At 48.6% G+C, this 15,389-nt stretch overlaps 1 long non-coding RNA gene across 2 annotated transcripts in view; it reads left to right on the top strand.

Annotated features, from left to right (window-relative positions):
- The first annotated feature begins 4,118 nt into the window (after positions 1-4,118).
- The window catches only part of LOC122240257, a 52,364-nt gene continuing 41,093 nt past the window's right edge, over positions 4,119-15,389 (top strand). For both annotated transcript variants that reach the window (XR_006219710.1, XR_006219709.1), the window contains exon 1: positions 4,119-4,316. This is a non-coding gene — a long non-coding RNA (uncharacterized LOC122240257). The remainder of the gene's footprint in view (positions 4,317-15,389) is intronic.

Below are 15,389 nucleotides of genomic sequence, written 5' to 3'. Positions count from 1 at the left end.
TGGGAGTTAGGAAAAGACTGGCTCTGTTTCTTTTTTCCTAAGGAAGAAAAGTAAGAAAAATGGTAATGGTTGGATTAAAGGAAGAGAAAGAAAATTTCTAAACTGCATAGGGCTAACGATGAATGGTGAGCTGGCAGACGCTTTAAGTGGTTTTTTTTTTTTTTTAATGAGGTTTGTTTATTTTGAGAAAAGGAGAGAGCAAGCGAGTGGGGGAGCGGCAGAGAGCGAGGGCGAGAGAGAATCTGGAGCAGGTTCCACGCTGTCGGTGCAGAGCTCAATGTGGGGCTTGAACTCATGAACTATGAGGTCATGACCTGAGCCGAAACCAAGAGTTGGATGTTTAACTGACTGAGCCGTCCAGGTGCTCCAATGTTGTTTTATTTTTTTTAATTAAAAATTATTTTTTTAATTTGTAAAAAATGTTTTATTTTTTGAGAGAGGGTGAGGGAGCGAGAGAGCGAGCACAGGGGAGGGGCAGAGAGGGAGGGAGACACAAAATCTGAAGCAGGCTCCAGGCTCCAAGCTATCAGCACAGAGCCCGACGTGGGGCTCGAACTCACAAGCCATGAGATCGTGACCTGAGCCAAAGTCAGACACGTAACTGACTGAGCCACCCAGGCGCCCCAGGAGTGGAAGTAATTACACTAAATACACTGAAGTAACTTAAAAATCAAATACTGTTTGTTTTGGGCGCTTATGAGTTCGAGCCCCACGTCGGGCTCTGTGCTGACAGCTCGGAGCCTGGAGCCTGCTTCGGATTCTGTGTCTCCCTCCCTCTCTGCCCCTCCCGTGCTCATGCTCTCTGTCTCTCCCAAAAAATAAATAAGCATTAAAAAATTAAAAAAAGAAAAAGAAAAGGAAAAGAAAAAAATTCCCTGGATAACAACCTATACCATACAGTTGCCCTGTCTTGTCACCCTGTCCCATATGCAGGAAGCCACAGGAGGGGCTGGCACAGGCCACTGTATCTACAGAAGTAGCTTCTGCTCACAGATGTGGAAAAATACTGAGTTCCCTTTGTTCTTCACTGTATCTTATAGAAAACATTACATTTAAAAAACGAATTTACAGACTTTGCGCAAACAGAAAATGGTTACAAATTGCAAGCAGGCTTGGCAAGATAACGGTTCTCCTCCCCCACAGGGAGGTAGGATTGCTTCATACTTAGAAGCGCATTAAAAAGAAATGTTTCTTAATATAATGTTATAATTTGAAATTTCCTACAGGCATGCATTATTTTTATAATTTGAAACACAAATTGATGTTTTTAAAGAGTAGGCCCGGCACGAGAGGTTTATGGGTTTAAAGAGCAGAGATCCAGCCAGTCTGGTTGGCTGGACCCCAGACCTCGCGCAGACGCTGACATGTTACATGCATGTCCCCATGCCTTTGACTTGAACTGGCCTGTTGGAAGTACAGCTGCTCTCAGAGAGGAAAGATGCCAAGCCTCATTCAGCATTCAATGTGGCACTTCGTCAGATTCTGCCTCGGGAGCAGTTTTGGTCGCTGGGAGGTGATAGTATGAAGAATGCGGGTGCTGGGGCAAGAGGTCAGAGGTTAGGGCCGGGCCTGAATAGGGCCTCTCAGGGCTGCTGGGTTGCTGATGTTTTCTCATCCTCTGCGAGTCGTGAGAATGCTTTCCCGGCTTTGGAAATGCACCTGCTCATGGCAAGTATGTGAGGGTTGACTCAGATCAACCCACTTTCTCCAAGAAGATAGAGGGAGACTGCTGACTTCCAGATGGCAAGGTCAGGGAAATGACCAGGAGAAACTTCTTGTGCTCTCTCTGCATGTGAACACAAAGTGGCTTTACCTGCAGAAATAGCTGAGGAAAGGAAGCATGGGACACACGGCAAGTGACTGTGTGCTGGGCATTATCCATGCACAAGAAACCCATTCAGTAAACATTTATTGAAAGCAGCCAATCCCTTCCCCAGGGAATTACATTTTAGTGCAGGGAGACAGGCGACAGACAACAAACATAACAGATAGGGGCCTGATACGGGATGTTACAAGGTGCTGTATGTGTGGGACACGCATGGGGCGAGGACATGGCAGAACTGAAACAAATACTATGGAGTCTCTGGGGGACAAGATGACTCCCGGAGTCTCTGGGGGAGAAGACGGCTCCCAGCACCTTCCTTCCAGGTTTGGAGGGGAATGGGGCACAGCCACAGAGGGACTGGCTGGTCTTTGGAGGAGAGCAACTTCCTCATAGGCGGGGACAGGGGAGTTAGTGGCAGAAGGATACAGATGTCCGGGTCAGGAGTTTCATTCTTGTGGGCTGGCCAGTAGAAGAAAGAGGCTCACCCCGTTCCTGAGCTGGATGACCTAATAAGGCTGCTTCCATCTTGCCTGCTTGAGTCTGGCCTGAGAGAGGACTCCCTGTTCTCCCTGGCAGGCACTGCAAAGGCCACAGTGTTTAGGATTTCTGAGCACCACTGAGTGTTCCAGCCAAAGACTCCCCATGTGACTTTCCACAGGGGTGCCAGGGGGAAGGGGAGGGTGCAGGGGTGGGGGAGGGTGTGAGAGGGAGTGGAAGGGTGCAGAGAGGGAGAGGGAGGGTACAGGAAGAGGGGAGGGTGCCAGGAGGGAGGAGGACAGTAGAGGAAGGAGGAGGAGGCTACAGGAAATGGGGGGGTGGGGTGCAGGGAGGTGAAGGGAGGGTGCAGGAGGCAGGGGAGGTGCAGGGAGGAAGGAGAAGGGTGCAAGGGGTAGAAGAAGGAAGAGGGTGGGTGCAGGAAGGGAGGGGAAGGGTGCAGGAGTCCGGGGAGGTGCAGGGAGGAAGGAGGAGGGGGCAGAAATGGAGGAGAGGGTGCAGCGAGGGAGGGGAGGTGCAGGGAGGAAGGAGGAGGGTACAGGGAGGATGAAGACGGGCATAAGGAGGGAGGGGCAGGGTGCAGGAGGGAGGGGAAGGGTGCAGGAGAGGAGCTTCCCCTCTCAGTCTCTGGCACTAGGCTATCAGCTGAGACAAGGCCAACAGGAAAGAGGCCTAAGGAAAAATTAGGGGCTCCAGTTGTCTGTGGACAGCTTTTCTAAAGAAGTTTAAGCTAACGGGGTACCTGGGTGGCTCAGTCGGTTAAGTGTCCGACTTTGGCTCAGGTCATGATCTCATGGCTGATGGGTTCGAGCCCTGCGTCGGGCTCTGTGCAGACAGCTCAGAGCCTGGAGCCTGCTTCGGATTCTGTGTCTCCCTCTCTTTCTCTCTGCCCCTTCCCCGCTCACACTCTGTCTCTCTGTCTCTTAAAACATAAATAAACATTCAAAAAATTTTTTTTCAAGTAGGTTAAGCTAAGGAGAAAGGTAACTGAGAAGCCGAGCAAAAGGAAGACCTATTGAAGCAGGGATATTGGGGGTTGGAGGCATTTATGTAGTATTTTTGCGTGAGTCACAGAATTTCTGCTCACGGGAGGGCACATGGCCCTGACTGTGGCCCCCCCCCTCATCTGGTTACACTTCTTTCCCTGCCTGGGTAGGAGACAGGATGAGAAGAGACTCCTCCACCTGGGGGAGAAGCTATTTGTTTTCTGTATCTGTTAGGCTCTTAGCATCTCTGAGCTAGAGGAAGTTTCGAGAGTCTAGGGAATCACGTGATGCCTTTCACAGGGAGGACACTGTGTCTTGATGGTTGCACAAGGGTGAGCGCAGGCTGGGTTCCCTAACATGACTCCCAGCGCCTCATTTTTGATAAATAAAAGACTGTTTTGTTTGTGCATTCTCTGCCATTGAAGAGCCCATTTTGAGGACTAAGGTTTCCTCGGGACACGAGAAGTTAAGGCCAGGGAGTGCTCTGTCACCTTTCAGATGTCCAAAGTAGGAGCTGGGGCACTCTGCCTTAGAGTTGAGATTTTATATTAAAGTAGCCCTTACTGTCTTTCATAAGCAACACCCTCAACCAACGCAGGCGGAGCATCCTCTTGGCACACTTGCCCGGCGCCGGCAGGTGTTTCTTCCAGTGCAAGGGTTAGAAAGTGGGTGTGCGCAGGCGCCGGGCTGTAGAAAGTGGGTGTGCGCGGGCGCCGGGCTGTAGAAAGTGGGTGTGCTGCGCAGGCGCCGGGCCATAGAAATTGGGTGTGCGCAGGCGCCGGGCTGTAGAAAGTGGGTGTGCGCGGGCGCCGGGCTGTGGAAAGTGGGTTTGCGTGGGCGCCGCGCTACACCGAGTGCTAACCCCAAGCCCTAGCATGGTCGTTACCTAGCGGTGTGACCTTGGACGAGTCCCTTCACCTCCCCGATCCTTTGTTTCCCATTGCATTAGGGAGGGGGTGAAGTTAGACTGGTGTTTCTGGAACCCATACTGGCTGCCAGAAGGAAGAAAGGTAAGAGAGGGCGGGGGGGGGAGGGGACTCGGCTGCCCCCTGACTTTATCCACAGCACTGCCGGCTTCTCTCCTGTAATGTAATCTCATGTGTGTTCTGTAGGATATGATATGATATGATCGATAGTATACAATGATAAATTTCAGGGTAAGGTTATGTTTGAAAGAAGGATTCCATTGACTAAAAGGGTTGAAAACCCCCGCATCAGGTGACTTCTGAGGCCCTTTTACCACCACGATCTGTGATTCTCTTATTCATTAAACAGCCCTCAGCGGTGCCAGAGAACACTGGCAGTGTTAACTTTGCTTATTTTGAAGCGCGAAAAAAATGCCAAGAATTCACAGTCAGAAAGACACCCTTTGGCTCCTCATTTATCTGGAGAGCCAAACACACTCACTTGGCAGATTGTGTAGACCTAGCGAATCGCCAGTGTGGGAGGAACCCTCTTACTGCTCAGGGGCACATATTATTTCAAGCCAATTCTACACTCCCTGTGGCTGGGGTATATCTGAACAGGTGAATCCGGACCCTGGGGGCGGTGGACAGAGCGGTAGGGGTCCAGCCAGACCAAGTGCACCTTAGGCAAATAAGCCTGGGGGCAAAGAAGTATGTCCCCTTCCCTCTGTAACCTTCTCCCTGTGAACGAGGGCTGGGGCTGAGCATGTGGCTCATTCACCAATCACATTGTATATAGAATTACAGCATCGAGAGACTTTACAAGAGTAAAGGCTTTTAGGCTTTAGTAAGGAAAAATCTGAATTTCAACCCTCAGGACCAACGCGTGGGAGCAAATTGCTTGGCCAACTCAGCATGTGCATCTTAGGGTGGTTTTATGGTTCTTTACTTCACTCGACAAATATTTATTGAAAATCTGCCACGTGCCTGGCAGTGTCCTAGAAGCTTGGGTGACATCGGTGAGCAAAACAGACACAAACTTTGGTCTCCCGGCGCTTGCATTCTCTTGTGTCATTCACTTGTCACTTGCTAGGCTCTCCCGAGGGGAGGTGTTATTGGAGTGTCTGAAGGGGAAGTTCCAGGGTGGAGGTTATAGCTGGTGCGTGGGGTAGTAACGGTACTCCCGCCCAGGGCTGTGGAAAGGCTAAATGGGTAACCCACTGCAAGCGCTTGGTGTGACGCCTGGCGCATAGTAAGTGCTCAGTTAGGTGGGCAGTCCCACTGCGGTCATGTCTCCACCTGCATTCTGTGGGGTTCTTCAGGGCAGTCGGGATGGTGCTGTTGGCCCTCTGTTTGGTTGCCGTGGGCGCTACGTCTGGGGAGAGCTTCAGAAGGATGTGGGGCTGTCAGAGGTTTGTTTTTCCTCTGCTTGGTGATTGATCAGGCGAGCAGGTGCTGTTATCTGGGACAGGAGAGGCCGCTGTCCCCAGGTCAGAGGCGACTGTGCCAGCCTCCCTTGGGCAGATGGCCAGGGGGCTGCCTTCACCTGCGGGCTGTCTTCCACTCAAGGCACTTTGCTTTTTGGACTTGGCAGGATGCCTGTTCTGGGGGAGAAGACTGACATTCCTCCTCCCTGTCTCCCCTGTGTCGGGATCTCTGCGGCCTGAGTGCCGTGACTGAGGCACAGTCCTGCCTTGAACTGGCTGTGTGACCTGAAGGCAGCCGCTTCACCTCTCTGGTCTCAGCGTCCTCCTCGGCAGAAGAGGCAGTGATGCTCAGGTGAGACAAGAAGGTGAAAGGTCAGGTGAGGGTCAGGTGAGACAAGAAGGTGAAAGACTATAGAACGTAGGCAAGGTGCCAGTCCCCCTCACCCAGCCACCCTGCATGGCTCTGTTCTGCCCACGGCTTTGCCTGCTAAGATCTTGCTGACTCTCACTTCTTTCAGGACTAACCTTCTTGTTGTCAGAATGATCTCCCGGCACATTTGGCCCCCTCTGTGATCCCAAAGCCAGGCAGGACCCGGGCTGCAGAGGTAGGACCCACGTCTGTTGGACCAAAGGCTTCTTAAAGCAGCGTCGGCTTTATTGCTCTTTGTGACGTCCCCTTCCTCTTCCACGGAGCCTCATCTGTAAGAAGTGCTTGACACGTGTCCCCTCCCGTGTGGTAGATACATCCGTGGGTGAGGAGCCGGCCCCTCTCTCCTGAAAACCTGTTTATTTCCTGTCGTGTAAGACATTGTGTCTGAAACCGTCTGGTCAGAAATCTAAATTTAGACTTTCTTTCTGCCAGGAGCTATGGAATGGGTTTGAAATGTGTTCCTCAAGGCTTCACTTTCTTTCTTGGGCTCCCAGAGGCTCAGCCAAGTAGCCACGTCCTGGGCATCGTCAGTCAGAGTCTTGGAGAAGGTTCTGGTTGAGCACGGATTTCTTGTGCCTAGAAGGTCCAGAACTCCCAGTGACCCACACGCTGGCCTGGAATCCACCCCCTCCCACCAGTGTGTGCTCCCCAGACCCTCCTGTCCTGGCCGTCAGAGATTCCTAGATGCTCTTCTCACGGATGACTCGTGACATTTACGGTGGCTCAGATGGGCTCTGTGTATCTGCGAATTGGATGCTACATGGGGTTCTGCTGACAACGCCTGCCGGGCGAGCCGGGGTCCAGAAGCCAAGGGCAAAATCAGGTCCTCTAAGGACAATGTTTCCAAAGCTCCAGCTTTCACCTGATTATTTGAATGATAAAATGAAGGCATTAAGACCTAATATAGGAAATAGCCTGCCTGAAGGAGCCGGTTAATTACTTTAATCTTCCATTCCCCATTTTTAGAGAGAATCTGGTCATAATCAGTCATGTAATACGAGTCACCAGATTAGTGTGGGCGGGGAAAGTGAAATGATACATGTAGGGACAGTAGGTACTGAAGAAGGCTAATGGGAAAAGAGGGCACTCACAGGTGCCGCTAGGCTTTAGGGAGACTGAGTATTTGGGCGGGAGAGGAAACCTATAGGCCATCACACGGGTTTCTCACTGGCTGCCGTACGTTGTTTGAGGCCAGGAGATCTCAACCTCTCTTCTGTGGTGATAGAGCCGAAGGATCCATTTGCAGAATGGCACGCTTAGCCTGCGGTGTCAATCAGATAAGATCATGGGGCTCCATAAACCATACTTGCAGTATGGAGGCCCTTGGAAGATGCCCTCCCCTTGAATCGAGGCTTGTCCTTGTAATTGGCTTTAGCCAATAAACTGCGATGGAATTTAACCTTGCACTAGTTCCGGGCTTTAGCCTCAAGAAGACCTCGCAGCTCCTGCTTTACCCTTTTCGATGTCCCGGGCTTCTGTGTAAGAGGTCAGGCTGCCTTGACATAGACCACTGCAGGGACACGTGGAAAAGTCACAGGGAGAGAGGGGCCCTGACACTAGGTATGTAGAGAGAAGTCCGACCGTCTCCACGTGCCGCCTGAGCCCAGCCACTAGCAAACCAGCTGAGTGTGCCCATACGAGTGACCCCTGGTGACACCGACAGAAGAACCACTCAGCTGTCAAGAATTCTGGGAAAAAGTAAGGTAGATGTTTTAAGTCACTAAGTTTTGGTATAGTTTGTCACGCAGCAGTAATTACCGGAACCGCCCACTTCTCAGGACAAATATTGTAACCTCCCCTCCCATGGGGACGCTCGTGTCTATCACCATCTGTACCAGTCAGGGCTCTCCAGGGAAGCAGAACCGATAGGATGGGGCTGCCTATAGGAAGAGGTTTGGTTTAAGGGATTGGCTCACACGATTGTGGAGACTTGGTGAGTCTCCATCTGATGGATGAGGCCAGCAAGCTGGAGACTCAGCAAGCGGTAGTTGAGTCCGAGGGCATCTGCTGAAAGCCAGGAAGAGTGAAAGCTGTTCTGGAAAGTTCCCTCTCGCTTGGGGGATGTTAAGTTAGCCTTTTGCTCTATTTGGGCCTTCAACTGATCGGATGTGGCTCACCCACACTTAGAGGGCAGTCTGGTTTACACAGAGTCCACCAATTTAAGTGTAAATCTCATCCAAAAACACCCTCACAGAAACATCCAGAATAATGTTTGGTATATCTATATTTATATCTATATCTATATGTATATCTATATCTATATGCAGTACATGAGCACTGTGGCCCAGCTATATTGACACATCATTTTTTTTCTTTTTTTTTTTTTAATTTTTTTTTAACGTTTATTTATTTTTGAGACAGGGAGAGACAGCATGAATGGGGGAGGGTCAGAGAGAGAGGGAGACACAGAATCTGAAACAGGTTCCAGGCTCTGAGCTGTCAGCATAGAGCCTGACGCGGGGCTCGAACTCACGGACCGCGAGATCATGACCTGAGCCAAAGTCAGATGCTTAACCGACTGAGCCACCCAGGCGCCCCTATTGACACATCAAAATAGCCATTACATCATCCATTGGCGAAAAACTAGGTTTCTTTCTTTCTTTCCTGGGTTAATTTTGTTATCTATTTTTCTTCCTTCATCTTATGACCTCTTAGAGGCAAATTTAAAAGATGTTTGTTGTTATGGGCAAACCTCACAGTAATCAAAAACATATTCTTGGGGCCTGTGGGAGGCTCAGCCAGTTGAGTGTCTGACTCGATTTCAGCTCAGGGCATGATCCCAGAGTCATGGGCTCGAGCTCAGCATCGGCTCTCTGGTGACAGCACAGAGCCTCTTTGGGATTCTCTCTTTCCCTCGTTCTCTGCCCCTCCCCGGCTTGCACTTGCGTGTGTGCACGCTCTCTCTAAATAAATAAATTAATTAAACAAACAAACACCTTCTTAAACAGACTGGGGACCTGGGGCTTCATCATACCATGCTTTGGATCAGAGAAAATTAATTCTGAAAGGACCACAGGTCATTAGATGATTTTTTTTATCTCCATGCGAAATATTTGTGTGATTTGCTACGTCACAGTGATTTTCAAATGAACATCCTTTGCAAAGTGTAAAGCACATTTGTGAACCCCTGGAGGAAGGAATGCTTCTAGAAAGAACGTCAGCTGCTTGGCTGCGAGGGGGGGTAGAGGAACACTGGGTGCTGCCTCTTTGACAGCCAGTTCATCTCTCCCTGCTGGTGGAGCCACATTTGGTTTGGGGGTTTGTCCCCATTCCTGCTCGGGGTGGGCCTTCATTAATCTAATCAATCCTACCTATCAGAATAATCCTACCTGTTTGGTTCAGGGGAAGACATGTGGCTTGAATTATTCCAATCAGAGGAAAGCTCAGAACCCTGAGCTCAGAACACTTTACGAGGGCTGGGAGGAAGAAAAGGTTTCTCTTCTGTGCGCTGTGGTAGGAATATTGGTACAAAGCCTAGAATAACTGTAGCCATTTGCTACCAAGAAGAAAGCCCGCCGAAACGTGTAGAAAAGAAGAGAACTGCAGAAAAATGGGGCCAGAGCCCCGATCGATCCAAGTCTAAAACCCATCATACATCTGGACTTCTATTTGTGAGCCCTACTAAATTCTTCTTAATGTCTTGGCCATTTTAAGTTCGAATTTCTATTCCTTCCAAACTAAAGCATCCTGATCTGTACATAATATGCCCCATATGCCTTTCAAGAAGAGTTAAATTGTCACTTGACAGTTAAATTGACTGGCAAAGGCACTCTTAGAATAAGGCCGCTGTCCTTTCTAAATATTTTGAGGTCTGAGACGTCACCAGGGGGGCTCAAATGGAGCCAGAGCTGAGGGCTACCCCTTTGAGAAGTTTCCTAGGAAGCAGGAATGAGAGATCACAGTTACAAAACAGATTTGGGGCAGGGCAGGGCAGGGCAGGGGAAGCCTATTTAAACAAGTATCCGGGAACCTATAGGGCTATAATGTCCCGTCTGCTTCCTGAGCTTCATGGAAGGAATGGCTGTCTGGCCATGGTCAAGTTTCTAGCCCTTTCTGTGTGGGTGGAAAGACTCAGACCACAGTAATTCTGACATGTGGTTAAATATTTAGAAATGATATAAGTTGGGCACCAGGAGAGATTTAGGAAAGCTCTAAAGTTATGTTTTTCTTCCGAGTACCTGGCCCTTCTTTTCTCCTTTAATTTCGTTTCCCGGCTTTCAACCGGGTAGTAGATGTCCACTGCCTTTCAAAACCTGCCGTTTGGAAAGTACTGAACATCAGCCACGTACTCTTGAGTATCATGTAGGTTCCCAGAAGCCCAGTCAGAAAACCCTTACGTTTTAACTACTCTGCAGCAGCTTGAATGATGGCTCCACAAAATATACGTCCACCTGGAATTTTGAATGGGACCTTATTTGGAAAAAGGATCTTTGCAGATGTAATTAAAGATCTTAAAATTAGATCATCCTGGAGTATCTTCATGGGCCCTAAATCCAATGACAGGTGTCCTTAGTGGAAGAGGAGAAGACACGGAGAAGGGAAAAAAAACAGGGGAGGCCACATGGTGATGTAGGCAGAGATTGGAGCGGCTGCCGGGATGTAGGAGAGAGGCCCAGGATGGACGCTCCCTCAGAGCCTCCAGGAGGAATCGAACCCGCCACCTGGCCTCCAGAACCGTACGGGAATAAATTTCTGTTGTTTTAAGCCATCCAGTTTGTGGCAATTTGTTATGACAATCCTGGGAAACTCATATAGCGAATGGCTACGGTTATGCTAGGCTTTGTACCAATATTCCTACCACAGCGCACAGAAGAGAAACCTTTTCTTCCTCCCAGCCCTCATAAAGAGTTCTGAGCTCAGGGTTCTGAGCTTTCCTCTGACCGGAATAACTCAAGCCACATCTCTTCCTCTGAACCCTGATCAGGGTTCCTACTGGTTTCCTTCATCAGGGTATTGCGTAGAACAGATACTATATTGTGTAGAAGGAAATGCAGAATTTCATTTACTGTAAGATGCACCTTTCCCTGCATTTTAATGAAAATGGAATGTGTTTGATGTCGTGTTGGATTTGACGACATCAATACAAATGAACTTTTTTCTGTCCGTATTTCCCGCTTTTCCCTATGCTCTTTCAAGCAGTTATTCTTTCCTTATTGCTTCAAGGGAGAGGCCTGCATAGAGGGGAAAGCAGGAAAAAATAAAGAAAAGCCTTTGGACTAAGTGTTTTCTCAAACCGGGACCATTAAAGAGATTATACCAGGTGCCCAAGAGGCAAAACCCTCTCTCTGCGAGGGAGTGGCTCAAGGAGAGAGAGAAGCAGCCATAAAGGTAAAAACCATAATGGCAGGGCGTGCAGAGGTGTGGAATGTCCGTCAGCAAGAGCCTCGTGCCACACATGCTTCTAAGAGCTTCGGGTGTTACCTCATCAGACCCCCCACTGCGTCTTGTGGACCAAGAACTATGACTTCCCCCAGATGGCAGAGACTCAGACAGAAGAAATGAATGCTTCCCCCAGTGATATGGCCAGCAGCTGGCAGAGCAAGGATATGAGGGGTCTGGATCTAGAGTTGTTGCTCTTAACCACTAGGCTAAGGCCGCGTCTCCACGATTCCAGGATGTTTCGGGGGACCCAAGACTGGAGAACCTGGGGTCCACTTTGCAAGGTGGCGTCCTGGGAAGCAGCAACACCACACACATACTGTGTTTTTGTCACAGTTCTAGTCACATGGGTGAGAGACAGACTCGCAAAGAGCTGGGTGTGGGATACCCCATATCCACCATGGCACAAAAGCAGCAGAGTGACCATGATGCCCTCCCTTAACGTGGCTCAGCGATGGCACAGAAGGTCAAGGTTACGTGGACTGCAGCCAGCGCCAGCTCTTCAACCACGTGGCTCATGGCCAAGGCTGAGAATGGGAAGATCCCTGCATGGATGTATGGAGTAGGCCTTGAGGGCTAGACATCCCCTCAATGCCTCGGCACTAAGAGAACCTGCTAGAAGTCAGACACGACCTCCGGGAAGATGGGAAAACCTCAAATCAAAGGATATTCCATTCTTTGAAAGATTGGCTTTTTAAATGGAAAATGGGTAATAGAGAAGCCAAATTATTTATTATTATTATTATTTTTTTTACATCTGAGAGTTAAAGACCTTTACAGATAGGGCTTTCAATGAACCTTTGTTAAATGACTGACATAAATACGTTGAATAGAAATCTGCTTCCTATAGCATGCACACATTTATTCTGGTTCCATTTCTCAGACCACACACAACTATTTGAATCCCTTTTCTACCAGATAACTCTTGTTTTTGCCAAACCAGTCTTTGATGCCCCACCAGAGGGCTCCTCATGAGTCATACTTTTTTAAGATCCATACTATTAAGATATAATTTACGTACAATAAAATGTACCCATTCTGAGCGTACAGTTCAATCAAGTGTGGCAGATGTGTGCACCCGGGTAACCACGAGCACAGCAAAAATATGGAACGTTTCCATCACACCCCAAATTCCCACTCCTCCCTCAATACTGGCCTGTGGCAACCGCTTTTCTGCTTTCTGTCACTCTAGATTAGTTTTGCCTTTCCAAGAATTTCACATAAATGGAATCATATGTCATATTTTAAGTTTCTATAAAATAAATGGAAAAGCCAGAGACACCCCATTAAAGAGAACGGGTATTGCTGAAATGTACCAGCTTGGCCAGCTTGCCTGACGCTGCCTGAATCAGAGACAGCCATCCTGCCGAACTGCCACCCTTCCCCGCCTCCCAGCCCCCCTCTGCTCCCTTCTGTGTGGCGCTCTGTATCCACGACCATTCCCTTCCCTCCCTCTTGGAGCCGTATTTCCCCTCTTGGACCACGTTTGCCGATTGAGAAAGTAAACAACAAATGAAACCTCTGGAAGAGCATCTTTGCTGAAGAGGCTGCTGATCCCTGGGGAGAACCAGACAGGAAGTGTGTCCACTCAGTTCTTACTGACATCCCAGATAATGTAAACTCCCCATTTCCTCTACAGCTGGCTCAGGAACTGGCCTCTCCGACACAATGGGAGAAGCTTCGGTTTCCCATTATTTAACAGTTGGACACCCCTTTGCTCTCCTGGCTCCTAGTACTATCCGTCCCTCTCTTGTCAAGAGTTTTGTTTTCTTTCTTCATCGTCACCTCCAGGCTGAATAGAGGGCGAGACAGAGTGATGGTCTAGTCTTTCAATCATTTCCTCTTCTCCTTAAACCTGCCTGGTTCTTCACCCATGTGCAGGACATTTTTGATGCCTGAGTAGACAGAAATGGGCTTCTGGAGTGGAGCTATCAGTTGACATACTGTTGTTATTCTTCCCAGTAAAAGCTCTTCTGCAAGAGAGTGGCTGCTGGTAACAATACGTCTGCAGAAAACAGAAAATGAATATGCAGTGCATATAAACCAAAGAACATTACCCTCCTCTGGTTTTCTGAAGCATATCCAGGCAGGCAGGGAAAATGTCGGTGCCTTCCACAGTGTGTGGGTTGGACCAGTGGTTCTCAAAGTGTGGTCCCCAAACCAGTGGTATCAGCACCACCTGACATACTATCTGTTGCTGTGTGATAAGTTACCCCAAAGTTTAGTGGCTTTAAGTATCAACAAACTTGTCTTATTTCACACACTTTCTGTGGGTCAGGAATTTAGAAGTGACTTATCTGGGTGAATTTGACCCAGGGCTCCTTAGGAGGTTGCAGTCAAGTTGTTACCGCAAGCTACAGTAATCTGAAGGCTCAACTGTGGCTGGAAGTTGATGCTTAGAGAATGAGAGAGCCTTGTCTTTAAATCACATGCCCTCACATCCATCAAATATAGTTAGAATTGGGTCACGAAATCTAGCCCATCTCCAAAGGATGAAAGTAAGACTCCATCTTTTGAAAGGAAGGATGTCAAAGAATTTATGGACATATTTTAAAATGATTGCACCTGGCTGAGAAATGCAAATTTCTTGGGCCCACTCCAGACCTGCTGGATCAGAAACTCTGGGGTTTGAGTCCAGCAATCTGTTTCACAAGCCCACAGGTGATCTGATGCTGGCTAAACTTGGGGAACCTCCAGGTTAAAGTAAAGAGTGAGAAAACCTCACCTCACTTGTGGGTAACTGCGGTGAAGCCTTACCAACCAAAGCTGGCCATTAGTGAATTTAATGAAAGGCACTAGCCTTACTTCAAGTTAATCCACAACAAAAGGTGTGGTAGGCAGAATAATGCCCGCCCCCCACCAAAGATGCCTACAGCCTCGAAAGCCGTGCATATGTTGCCCAATAACATGGCAACTGGGGCTCTGTGGCTATGATTAAAGTAAGGTTCTTGAGTTTATCTTGAGCTTCAGGAGGTTATCTCTGCTTATCCAGATGGGCCCAAGGTAGTCACAGGGTCCTTATAAGGGTGAGGCAGGAGGTTCCGAGTCAGAATCGGAGGAGAAAATGTGATGATGGAAGCAGAGGGAGACTGGAAGATGCCATACTGCTGGCAGTGAAGATAGAGAAAGGGGTTTTCACCAAGGAGTGTTTGCAACCTCGAGAGTTAGGGAAGTGAAGAAGACGGATTCTCTCCCAGAGCCTCCAGGAGGAATGCGGTTTTGCCACCACTTTGATGTTAGCCCACAGAGGCTCAGGGTGGACTTCTGACCTCACGAACTGAAAAAGAATTAGCTCGTAGTAAGTTGTTATAGCAGCAACAGGAAGCTCATACAGAAGAGCTCTTGTCTGAGCCTTCCTTTTGGTGGAACAGAGAGGAGATTAAGAAGGATGAGGTGGTGGGGGGCAGGGAATGATCGGCTTCCTCAGATGCTTCCACAAGGAGAGTAGACATGTATTTCATTGCAAAGTCTCTCCTTGTATTTCTACCTACATAAGAGAAATGGTCTAGAACTGTGCCATTCAGTAGCCGGTAACCGTGTGAGGCCGTCTACATTAACATTTACATTAATTGAAATTACATAAAATTAAAAGTTCAGTTCCCAATCCCATTAGCCCCATTTCAAGGGCTCCATGTCCAAACATGGCTCGCGACTAATGTATTGGGTAGCACAGACACAGAACATTTCCATCATTGCAGAAAGTTCTGTTAGACCACACTATTCTAGAGTTTTGATCTTTTTCAATTTCAAGTAAGTTGTTTTTTTTTTTAAATCTTATTCCACATCATATCCATCAGCATGATTGCAAGTGGGTACTATCAGACTCCTTTAGCTCCTTAAACTTGTATTTGTTGGTAGTGCTCATTAACTAGACTTTAAAGAACTTGCGCCTCAAGGGGCTTCTGGGGATTCACAGGCGCCTTAGGAAATAGAACTGGGGGG

Source organism: Panthera tigris, chromosome B4 (genome assembly GCF_018350195.1).
Source record: "Panthera tigris isolate Pti1 chromosome B4, P.tigris_Pti1_mat1.1, whole genome shotgun sequence".
NCBI classification, from domain to species: domain Eukaryota; kingdom Metazoa; phylum Chordata; class Mammalia; order Carnivora; family Felidae; genus Panthera; species Panthera tigris.
The sequence above is the reverse complement of the archived record's forward strand: the minus strand, read 5'-3'. Positions and strand labels throughout refer to the sequence as shown.